Here is a 12432-nt window from a genome sequence, read left to right as displayed (position 1 = left end):
AGGGCCTTAATTCTGGCAGCATACGAATACGCTTTTTTACACAGGCCTGGTGATCAAATCGCAAACGCCGACGCCCTTAGTCATTTCCCTTTACAAGAAAATGATGAGCATGTCCCAGTTCCACAGGAATTTATTTTACTGTTAAATTTCTTAGGTTCCTCACTGGCACATGCTTGAGATATCAGAGACTGGACAAGTTGGGACTGAGTCCTATCTCAGGTACAGGAATGAGGCACGTTCCACACGTACCAGGAAACTGCCTGAAAGACTGAACTTGTAAATTCCTTACCCAGTGTAAATATTATGTTCTCTTGAAAAGTATGTACTTGTAAATATAATATGTGGTGCTGAGTTAAGGGGGGAAGAATGTTGTAATTATGGTTTTATTTAGTGTGTAATGTATCTTTAAGAATAATAGTGGTTAGGAAAGATCACATGATCTGTAGTAACCAATAGGAGAGTAGTGTGGGTTACTTCCGCAGTCAGTGTAGAGATAGAGTTGGAGTTGAAAGCACATGTGTAGTTGTTGCTGAGTATAGTGTAAATAAACTTAATGTTTCCAATTAAGAAGTGTCTGCAGTTCAACTCTATCTCAAATAGGCAACCCAGCCACCCTACAGAAGAAGGGAACATAAAGTCAGGTTGGTGAATCTACGGGAGGCCTTCCTGCCCAATGCTGCCTTCTTCACTGCTGCTATCCTGAGGATCATGAATCAAAATCCTGTCTCACTAGTTGTATATGATAAATTCTATCCAGCAAAATGTGTGCTTGGTCCTATTACACAGCTGAGTTGTAAAGACATTCTCTTCTACTATTGGATTATTCTCAGTTGGCAAATGTGACAATGAGTACTTTCAAAAATAATCCATTGGCTGTGAAGCATTTTGGGCCTTTCTGTAGGCTAATCAAGCATTTATTTAAGTCTGAAGCTGGTTGAAGGGTATTTGTTTCTTGTAGACATGCTAGTTTAGTATATTGTGAAGAGATAAATAAGCAGGCACTTATTTTAACTAATTTTCTCAAGGTGTTGAATTTCGTCCTCATCTAAGGGGACAATCTTAATACAGAAATTAATTTACCTGCTTGGCCTCCTCTTCACAGGAGGCCCTGACTGCTGAGGAAGGGATCCCTCATATCCAGAGGTGGCATACCCGCCTTGTCATATTGCCTCCCTCTGCATGGCCTCTAGTGCTCTCTCAGAAAAGGTAACTGTACTCAATCCCCATGGGAACTGGCATGTTTCCCTAGTCATCTTAGCACAATACAGAGGAATAGTGCATATGCTGCATTGAGGAGCAGAACCTGCACAGTTCTGCTCCTGTCCAGGAACATCTACTCCCAGAACATGATGCAAATCACCCTGCAAGCACACCAGGAGCATTTAAATGAGAAGGCTGCAGATAAGTGAGGTTGGCACTGTCTGCTGGAAATGAGAAATGTATTAGAATAAATACGGTAGCACCAACAATGTGTCCTGGAGAGAACTTCAGTTCCTGGCCCTGATGCTTTTTTACATAGATATTTCACCCTCAGTTTCCCTTCAATTTTCTTCCGTTATCTTTCCCCTCTTCAAGACAATAATATAGTGTGGTACAGTTCCATGGGTGGCTGATGCCCCCTAGATCACCCAAGAAACCATGTTTCCTGTGCAAGTTGAGGTTATGTGCATTTCAGATGGTGAATCAGCTCTATGGACCATTTCAGCCCAACTACATCCTGTTTGTTCTTAACATCTTGTTATTGGTGATGAAGAATGGGAAGCTTGGCTGACATTTCCTTCCATAGCTGAGGACACTGATGGCAGATGTAGCATTGTACTGGTGGTCTGGTTGAACTGGACTATTTCAGTCCAGAAACACTTCACACTACAATTACAATGTGAAGGAAGGCAGTCAATGGTTCCGAAGTCATACCTTCCATTCACCACTAACATCCTACAGCTGGCACAGATTATTCCCAGGGCATTTAGGGATTGCTTGTTCTGCCCAACCAAAAAGGTTATCTGAATGTGGAGGTAGGAGGAGCTGGAGTGCTCCTCCAGAATCCATGTTAAAAGGACTGATTTCAGCCACCATTCTCCCGCCTCCCCTCCATATTGCACCACTCCCAACCTGACTCCTGAAGGCTGCTGCTACATTAGCAGAGGCCTGATCTTGTACTGTTTACTGGCCAGAAGCTCAATTATCTGACATGCCTCATCATCCAGGCATAGGGAATGCACCTAAAAATATGCCAGCAAAAATTTCTGGGCCATAGAACCAACAAAAACCTTAAACACAAATAAAAAATAAATGCTTCTTCAAACAATTATTTCAGAAAATTCAACCATTTGTCAATGTTGCCTCCTAACATTGTCCAGGCACTTTTGCCTAAAATTTGTTAATACTTCAGGGGCACGTGGAATTCAATGATTCCTTTTAACTAATAAATGCTATTTCTCTTTTGTTGGAAGCAGCTATTTTCCTGGTCCTCTCTTTGATAACAAAGGCTAATTGATTTAGTTAGTTCGGGCTGAAACTCCACTGCAGTACTGAGGGTGTGCTGCACTGTCAGAGATGCCAAGGTCCTGTCATCCCTCTCAATATGTAAAAGAACCCAGGACACTATTAAAAGAGGAACAGTGGAGTTCTCCCATTGTCTTGGCCAACATTTTCCCCACAACTAACGTTACTAAACAGTATTATTTGGTCATATATCTCAGTGTCATTTATGGGATATTGCTGTGCACAACCCCTTCAACACTTACTCTGTGCTAGAGGCCACTCCCTTTGGTTCGCACCTGCTCCCACCTAATTCCAACTCATCGGGGGTGGGGGTGGGATGGGACTTGATTTCATTCCCGCAAGGATCAGGTAGGAGTCTCCCTTCCCTTTGCATCTTCCACTTTAGATCTACCAGAGACCAATCCCAAATACTAGTTAAAATCTCCTCCAATTACTCAATTCACTTCTAGTGAACCAACCACCTTGAGACAATTTCAAAGATATCATTTTTCTAGTTCAACACTAACAACTAGATTTTCTGACCATTGACTATGAAAAAATCCATGAAAAAGGGTAGAGCTACTTTGTATGTTATGGACAAGGGCGTAGTGTACAAGAGCTAAATGGTAATGAGAAACCTGCACCAAGAAGGGCAAGTGGGTAAAGTGACAGTTGGTGACCACATTGGGGACAGTGATCACAATTCAGTTAGATTTAGCATTACCATGGAAAAGGACAGGAGCAAAAGTCTTGAACTGGGGGAAGGTAAATTTTGCAGAAATGAGAGGGACTTGGCTGAGGTGGACTGGACAGCACTGCTGGAGGATACAACAGTGGAAAACCAGTGGGAAGCACTAAAAGTGAGATCCTAATTGTACAAAGTAGACATGTCCCCTACAAAAATAAGAGTGGTACTGCCAAATCTAGACCTCCCTGGTTGTCTAGAGGAATACAGGGAAAGATCAAACAGAAAAAGAGAGCGTATGATAGGCACAAAAGACTAAGCACTGCAGATAGCCTAGACGAATATAGGAAGTGCAGGGACGAAGTAAAAAAGGAAATAAAGAAATCAAAGAGATGGCATGAAAAAAGATTAGCAAGTAAAGTTAAAGATAACCCAAAGATGTTTTACCAATACACTAATGCTAAAAGGTTACAGGGGAGGTACCGGAGGACTGGAGAAATACAAACGTAGTTCCATGGTTTAAAAAGGGATCAAAGGAAATGCCAAACAATTATAGGCCAGTTAGTCTTACATCAGTGGTGAGCAAATTAGTAGAATTAATCCTGAGAGACAGGATTAACTGTCATGTGGAAAGACAGGGACTAGTCAGGGGTGGTCAGCATGGATTTATTAAAGGAAGGTCTTGCCTCACAAATTTGATTGAATTCTTTGAGGAAGTGACAAGAAGGGATGATGAAGAACAAAAACAAAAATTCCTGGAAAAACTCAGCATCTGCGGAGAGGGATACAGTTAACGTTTCGAGTCTGTATGACCCTTCATCAGAACTAAGACATAGAGAAATGAGATGAAATATAAGTTGGTAGAGGGGGGTGGGTGGGACAGGAAGAGCTCGGTAGGGGGCCAGTGATAGGTGGAGGCCAAGAAGAGACTACCAAAGATGTCATAGACAAAAGGACAAAGGGGTGTTGACGGTGGTGATATTATCTAAAGGATGTGTTAATGGGGACATTAACGGTAGAAAGCAGGATGAGCAAGTGGCAGATGGCCCTAGTGGGGGTGGGGGGGAAGGGATCGAAATGGGCTAAAAGATGAAGATGAAACAATAGATTGAAATAAATTTGATCTGAAATTGTTGAACTCAATATTAAGTCCGGAAGGCTGTAAAGTGCCTAGTCGGAAGATGAGGTGCCGTCCCTCCAGTTTGCGTTGAGCTTCACTGGAATATTGCAGCAGGCCAAGGACGGACATGTGGGCATGAGGGCAGGGTGGTGTGTTGAAATGGCAAGCGACAGGGAGGTCTGGGTCATGCTTGTGGACAGACCGAAGGTGTTGATGAAGGTAGTGCAGTGGATGTTGTGTACATGGACTTTAGCAAGGCATTTGACAAGGTTCCACATAGCAGATTGGTCAGGAAAGTAAAAGCCCATGGGATTCAGGGTAATGTGGCAAACTGGATAAAAGGTTGGCTTTGTAACAGGAAACAAAGGGTAATGGTCGATGGATGCCCTTACGAATGGAAAGTTGTCTCAAGTGGTTTTCCACAGGGCTTGGTGTTGGGACCCTTGCTGTTTGTGTTATATATTAACAATTTGGACGTGAACGTGGGGGGTATGATGGGGAAATTTGCAGATGACACAAAGATTGGCCGAGTAGTGGATAGTGTAGAGGATAGCCATAATCTCCAAAATGATATAGATGGGTTGGTGGAGTGGGCGGTAAAGTGGCAAGTGGATTTTAACATAGAGAAGTGTGAGGTCATACATTTAGGGAGGTCAAACAGTTACAGGGATTACACAATAAATGGGAATATACTAAGAGGTGTAGATGAAGTGAGAGATCTTGGCGTACAAGTACACAGGTCCCCGAAGGCAGCAGTTCAAGTAGACAAGGTTGTAAAGAAGGCATATGGAATGCTCTCCTTCACTGGCAGAGGTATAGAATATAAAAGTAAGGATATAATGTTGGAATTGTATAAAACACTGGTGAGGCCACAACTGGAGTATTGTGTGCAGTTCTGGTCACCACACTACAGGAAGGATGTAATAGCTCTGGAGAGAGTGCAGAGGAGGTTTACAAGAATGTTGCCAGGGTTAGAAAAGTGTAGCTATGAGGAGAGATTGGATAGGTTGGGGTTATTTTCCTTCGAGCAAAGAAGGCTGAGAAGTGACTTGATTGAGGTGTACAAAATTATGAGGGGAATAGATAGAGTGAACAGGATAAAATTGTTTCCCTTGGTGGAGAATTCTAGAACCAGGGGACATAGATTCAAGATAAGTGGCAGAAGGTGTAGGGGGACATGAGGAAGAACCTTTTTACGCAGAGAGTAGTGGGTGTCTGGAATTCGCTGCCCAAGTTGGTGGTCGAGGCAGAAACTCTAAACTCTTTTAAAAAGTACCTGGATCTGCACCTAAAGTGCTGTAAGCTGCAGGGCTATGGGCCGGGTGCAGGAAAGTGGGATTAGAAAGGGCACCTGGGTGTCCTTGGGCTGGCATGGACAAGATGGGCCGAATGGCCTCCTTCTGTGCTGTAACTTTTCTATGGTTCTATGTTTTGCAATGGTTAAAACACAGTTAGAATGCTTTATGCAGATTTTGGCTCCTCAACATAGCATAGCTGAGAAAAGTCATAAGAAGCATATGGTGTAAATTCACTAACATGATTCCAAGGATAAGAAAATATAGTTGTGAGGAGATAATTGGGATGCTAGAATATTTTCCACTAGAACAAAGATCACTCAAAGGAGATGCTAGAGGAATTACTTTGTGAGTACCATACAGAAACAGGCCTCTGGCCAACAGGACTATGCTGTATTTATGCTCCACACCTTCTCCCACCCATCCTCAGATAGCCTTATCACCAGAACCTCCTATTCTTCTCTCTCTCGTGTACTTATCTAACTTCCATTTAAATGAATGTGCTATTTTTTTTATGAGTATCTTAAATGAATTTGCTTTTTTTTAATGAGTATCTTATATTATGTTTTCTAGTTAGGAAATGCTTCCAAATGTGAAGGGCGGTAGAAATTTGGAAATCTCTTCTGCAAACGCCAAATGATGTTAGGTCAGTTGCTAAATCTGAGATTGATAGAATTTTGAAAACCAAATATTTAAGGTAAACAGAGCAAAGACAGGAAAATGGAATTAGGTCACAGATCAGTCATGATTTTATTGAATGGTGGAAATAGCTCAAAGGGTTGAATAACCTATTCCGGTTCCTATTTTCCTATGTCCTAGTTTTGGTCTCCCCAACAAGGGGAAATATCTTCTTTATGTCTAATCCCAAAGAGCTCTATCAGGTCACACTTCAGCTTTCTCTTTTCTAGAGTAAAGAACCCCAGCCTGTTTAGTCTTTTCTAATTGTTCCGGCATCATCTTTATAAATCTCTTTTATACCCTTCTCCAGTGTTTCTATATCTTTTTTACATGATGGAAACCAGAACTATTCATCATATTCCAAGTGCTTTCTAGCCAAAGTTTGACACAAGTCTAACATAATTTCTCTGCTTTTCAGCTCCATCACTCTAAAAACAAACCCCAGGGCCCTATTGCTTTTTTAATGGCCTTGTTAACCCGTGTCTCTATTTTTAGTGATCCGTGAATCTGTACCTCCTGATCCCTTTGCTTCCCTGCCCCATTTAGGCGCTTATTTTCTAAGGACTATGTGACCTCCTTGTTCTCCTTACCAAAATGCACCACCTCACAGTTATCCAAAGTGAAATTCATTTGCTCATCACAAACCCATTCTACATATTTATTGAAGTATTCTGGTATTTTGTCACAGCTCTCCAAAGTGTTAACTGTATTTTCCAATTTGATGGAATAGCAATCATGCCCTTCAGATTTTAATTTGATAAATGCTCTGTGCAATGTAATCCTGAGCCACACAGACCATGAAAATCCCAAGATCAGTCCCAGATTTGTGCTCATGTAGTTAATCTCAGTTATAGCATTCATGGAGATGTTACAGTTAGGAACAGGAGTAGACCATTAGGGCCATAGAGCCTGCTCCACCATTCAATTAGATCATGCCTGATCATCTACCTCAACACCACTTTTCACGTTATCCTAGTATCCAGAAACCTCTTGGTTTCTGTCTTGAACATGCTCAATGATTGAGCACTGACTGTGCCCCTGGTTCTCGGTTCACCAGCCAGGGAGAACATTCTATCCCTATCCACCCTGTCACATGCTGTAAGAATTTTGTAAGTTTCAATGAGATCACGGTTCATTCTTTGAAACTCTAGAGAATACAGGCCTAGTTTCCTCCATCTCTCCTCATAAGACAATCCCACCATTCCAGGGATTAGTCTGGTACAGTTGGCTTCGGTGACCCAGGCTGAGGAGCAGCAACAGTTTGGGTTGCTGCTCGTCATCACTATCCAGTCATTCAATGTGAAAGTGCAAATTTAAAAGCATGTGAACCATGGAGTGAGGAGAGCAGGGAGTTCCACCTTGACCCTTTCTTCTATCCCTTCCCCTACTGTGGTCAATAGTCTGCCAGGCCTCACTCTCAGAGCTCAGTTACAAAGAATGTCACTTGTGGCAGGTGCTATTTTTTAGCATTATCTTCAGACATGCTATCTTCATTCCCCTTTGGGGAACGGTGGGGAAGGTGATGGAAGGATTCCCGAGCTGATAATAAAATTATGCAACATAAAGCATGCTCTACCTTTCGATAGACAGTTGTGACAAAATGCTTGATGTCTGCCAATTATGTCCCTTTCAGATTCAGTTGATGCAGATCTTTATATCACAGCTTGGTTGCTTTTGATGTTTCCAGCTAGAACCTGTAAGAGATTTGGTTCGTTTTTCTGCAGTTTCTTTTCCATCACATTTTTCATTATTCTAAGTCCCTATTTCCAATTGGTTTGCATATTTTTAGTCAATGTTGTCCAATATGCTTTCATCTCCATAAGTCTGCTGCATTTGTGTACTTAGGTATTCTTGTACTAATTTTGGGGTGGTTTAATATCATGTGTTTTTAGTTGTTGTGTGTTTACTATTTCTCAGTCTATTTACAGCATCTGTTTCTCAGTTTTTCTCAGTAAATATTTTCTATTGCTCAGTATTTGCCTCTGTTGTGTTTGCTAAGTATATATCAGCATTCTAATTAGTATTCTTTCTTTTACATTAATTGTGGCGAGTGAGTGACTTCACATGGAGAGATGATAGTGGGCTGGTCTTGTGTGAAATATGGCACATACATACAGAAACTGCCTTTCTTTTGGGGAATGGGGAGGAGAAGTAACCTTGATAATTGTATGTGCTAAGGTTTATATGTCATGTAAATATTACATACACATCACAAGCCAGGAGCAACATACATTGTAATCATCTCTGCTTGGACAAAGCACACTGTTACTGAAAATAGATTATTTCCTTTCCTTCTTATCTTTTTCCTTCTCATCTATCAAAAGCTTCGATTTTTTTGCTGGGTTTGGCTTTATGGGTGCCTTGATCCCTTTAGTATCTCCTCAAGTGGTCATTCCTCATCTGTGATTTGAGACAGTGAGGCTGGGATTTTCCTCTTTGGGACAGAGTTCTGGCAGAGCGCGAGTTCCACCTTCTCCTTCTGATCTGCTTCAATCCATTTCTGTCGGTCAGATGCTTGTTATTAATGCACGATGAGTTCATTGTAGGAATCGCACCGTCAGCACAGAGCCCACCATCAACACCTACAGGAATGTCAGTGCTGCAAATGTCACACGAGACGAGAACGGACTTAAAGGGCCAGCAGTGCCCCAAAGGGTGGCAGGAGTTACAGGCATTTAGGCTTTCAATTTTCCTGATCCTGCCAGATTTTGGCAAAGGAGAGTCTTGCCTGGGAATCAGCAGACTATTATAAACATAGAAACATGAAAAGATTTATGGCACAGAAGGTCATTTGGATGTCCATGCTAGCAAACCAATCTAAACCTACCTGCCAGCTCTTGGTCCACGGCTCTGTGGGTTATGACATCTCAAGAGTTCTCTAAATGCCATGAGGGCTTCTGCCTGTACCACCCTTTCAGGCAGTGAGTTCCAGACCCCCAGCACCCTCTGCATGAAAAAAATTCTCTTCATCTCCCTTCTAATCCTTGCACCAATTACATGACATTTATGCCCATTGGTTATGGGTCTCTCTGCTTAAGGAAAATAGGACCTTCCAATTCACTCCATCTAATCCACTACTAATTTACACACCTCAATTAAATTTCCCCTCAGCCTCTTTGTTACAAAGAAAACAAACTGAATGAATCCAGTCTTTCCTCATAGCTAAAATTCTCCATTCCTGGCAATATCCTTGTAAACCACCTCTGCACCCTTTCCATTGTGATCACATCCATCCTGTAATGTGCTGCTCAGAACTGTGCGCAGTACTCCAGTTGCGATCCAACTAGTGTTTTTTTGTACACTCTAGCATAACCTCCCTGCTCTTATATTCTATGCTTTGGTTAATAAAATAAAGCATACCGAAAGTATCCTTTATTAATTCTTGCCTTATATTGCAGGAATGGTGCAACAGCAAACAGACAGCGGTTAAGAGTCAACCACAAGATCTGGAGCCACATGTTTAGGATGGCAGGTTTCCTTCCCTAAAGGACATCAGTGAACCAGATGGGTTTTTACAACAATAGCTTCTTTATCATTAGACTTTTAATTCCAGATTTTTCATTGAATTCAAAATCACTATTGCCGTGGTGGGATTTAAACCCAGGTCCCCAGAGCATTACCCTGGGTCTCCAGATTACTAGTCCAGAGACAATATCACTACTCTGCCCTCTCCTTTGCGCAGGTTGATAACACATGTGAGAACCGGACTGAATAGAGAAAATTCAGACGTGAAGTAAAAAAAGAAATGAGAAGCAAAGACTGAATATGAAGCTAACATAAAAAGGAATGCAAAAGTCTTCAACAGAAACATAACTAGTGAAAGAACGATAAAAGGAAGTTTAGATGGGTGATTAAGCGTTTGAACAGATGTCTATGGTAAAACTAGACTATGGGCAGAATTTCCCCGTTGACGTGCGTGGGTGTGCCCCACACGTCTGTGCGTGAAATGATGTGCGGTGATGTCGGGCGAGCGTCCCGATGTCACTGCGCGCCATCACAATGTTTCTTTGGGCAGGCGCGCGATGATGTCCGATGCACGCCTGCCATTAATTAACGGGCCACTTAAGGCCCTTGACTCACCAATTGACGCTGATTTTTCGGCGCCCATGCAATCTTCGGGTCGGCGCACGGGCGCAACGAGCAGGCGGGTGGGAGAGATTTGTATAAACATCACCCACAGGCTGGATAAAAGGGCTCATTGGGGTCGCGAGTGTGCACTGTCAAGTATTTACTTTTCAAAGTTATTGATACTTGCCTGTGTGATCTGCAGTACTTCAAAACACATACCAGCTGCTTTTTTTGGACTCTTAACCTTCAGGTCAGCACTCTGCAGTGAGGAATCTTTTCTGGGCCTGCAGGTTTCAGGAAGCCTTCCCATAGCCTGGGAATGGGAGCTGAACTCTCCACTGGAGGCACCTCCTCTGAGGAGGAAGGGAGGGCTAGGAGGGGGAGGTCAGGAGTGGACAATCAGCCTCCAGGGGAGCCACCCTTGGGAGGACAGGCGCAGGCACAAGGGGCGCAGGGCCAAGGGGTAGTCCAACGCCGAAGGGGCTGCAGAAGACGCCACTATCCTACTGCCAGGGTTTACAGGCAGTGAAGCAGCTACCTCAATATGATGAGGTGCAGTGCCGAAGGAGGCTCCGCCTCTCAAGGGAGACAGTCACTATATCTGTCAGATGATTGGGCCTGAGATCAGTTCCGACTGTGTGGGTGGACACCCCATGCCAGTGGCTCTAAAGGTCACAGCTGCCCTCAACTTCTATGCATCTGGCTCCTTCCAGGGCTCGGTGGGTGATCTTTGCGGTGTCTCCCAATCAGCTGTCCACACTTGTGTCAAGCAGGTTACAGACGCTCTGTTCAGACGGGCATTGACCTTCATCCACTTCCGCTGGGACCAGGCCAGTCAGACACAGTGAGCCAGAGGCTTCGCGGCCATTGCTGGCTTCCCCAGTGTCCAGGGTGCAATAGACTGTACACATGTGGCCATCTACATCTCAGAGTACTTAAGGAAGTGGCCCGAGAAATAGTGGATGCATTATTGGTCATCTTCCAAGATTCTATAGACTCTGGAACAGTTCCTATAGATTGGAGGGTAGCTAATGTAACCCCACTATTTAAAAAGGGAGGCAGAGAGAAAACGGAATTATAGACCAGACAGCCTGACGTCGGTAGTGGGGAAAATTCTAGAGTAAATTATAAAAGATTTAATAGCTGAGCACGTGGAAAACAGTGGCAGAATCGGACAGGGTCAGCATGGATTTATGAAAGGGAAATCATGCTTGACAAATCTACTGGAATTTTTTGAGGATGTAACTAGTAGAGTTGATGAGGGGGAGCCAGTGGATGTGGTTTATTTGGACTTTCAGAAGGCTTTCGACAAAGTCCCACATAAGAGATTAGCGTGTAAAATTAAAGTACATGGGATTGGGGGTAGTATATTGAGATGGAGAGAAAACTAGTTGGCCAACAGGAAACAAAGAGTAGGAATAAACGGGTCTTTTTCTGAATGGCAGATAGTGACTAGTGGGGTACCACAGGGATCAGTGCTGGGACCCCAGTTATTCACAATATATATTAATGATTTAGATGAGGGAATTAAATGTAATATCTCCAAATTTGCAGATGACACAAAGCTGGGTGGGAGGGTGAGCTGTGAGGAGGATGCAGAGATGCTTCAGTGTGATTTGGACAAGCTGAGTGAGTGGGCAAATGCATGGCAGATGCAGTATAATGTGGATAAATGTGAGGTTATCCACTTTGGTAGCAAAAACAGGAAGGCAGGTTATTATCTGAATGGCTGTAAATTGAGAGAGAGGAATGTGCAACGAGACCTGGGTGGTCCTCGTACAACAGTCACTGAAGGTAAGCATGCAGGTGCAGCAGGCGGTAAAGAAGGCAAATGGTATGTTGGCCTTCATAGCCAGAGGATTTGAATACAGGAACAGGGATGTCTTGCTGCAATTATACTGGGCCTTGGTGTGGCCACACCTGGAATGTTGTGTGCAGTTTTGGTTTCCTTATCTGAGGAAGGATGTTCTTGCTATAGAGGGAGTGCAGCGAAGGTTTACCAGACTGATTCCTGGGATGGCGGGACTGACATATGAGGAGAGATTGAGTCAGTTAGGATTATATTCGCTGGAGTTCAGAAGAATGAAGGGGGGTCTCATAGA

This window comes from Cetorhinus maximus, chromosome 5, assembly GCF_964194155.1.
Source record: "Cetorhinus maximus chromosome 5, sCetMax3.hap1.1, whole genome shotgun sequence".
In the NCBI taxonomy this organism is placed as follows: Eukaryota; Metazoa; Chordata; class Chondrichthyes; order Lamniformes; family Cetorhinidae; genus Cetorhinus; species Cetorhinus maximus.
Note: the sequence above shows the minus strand (reverse complement) of the source record.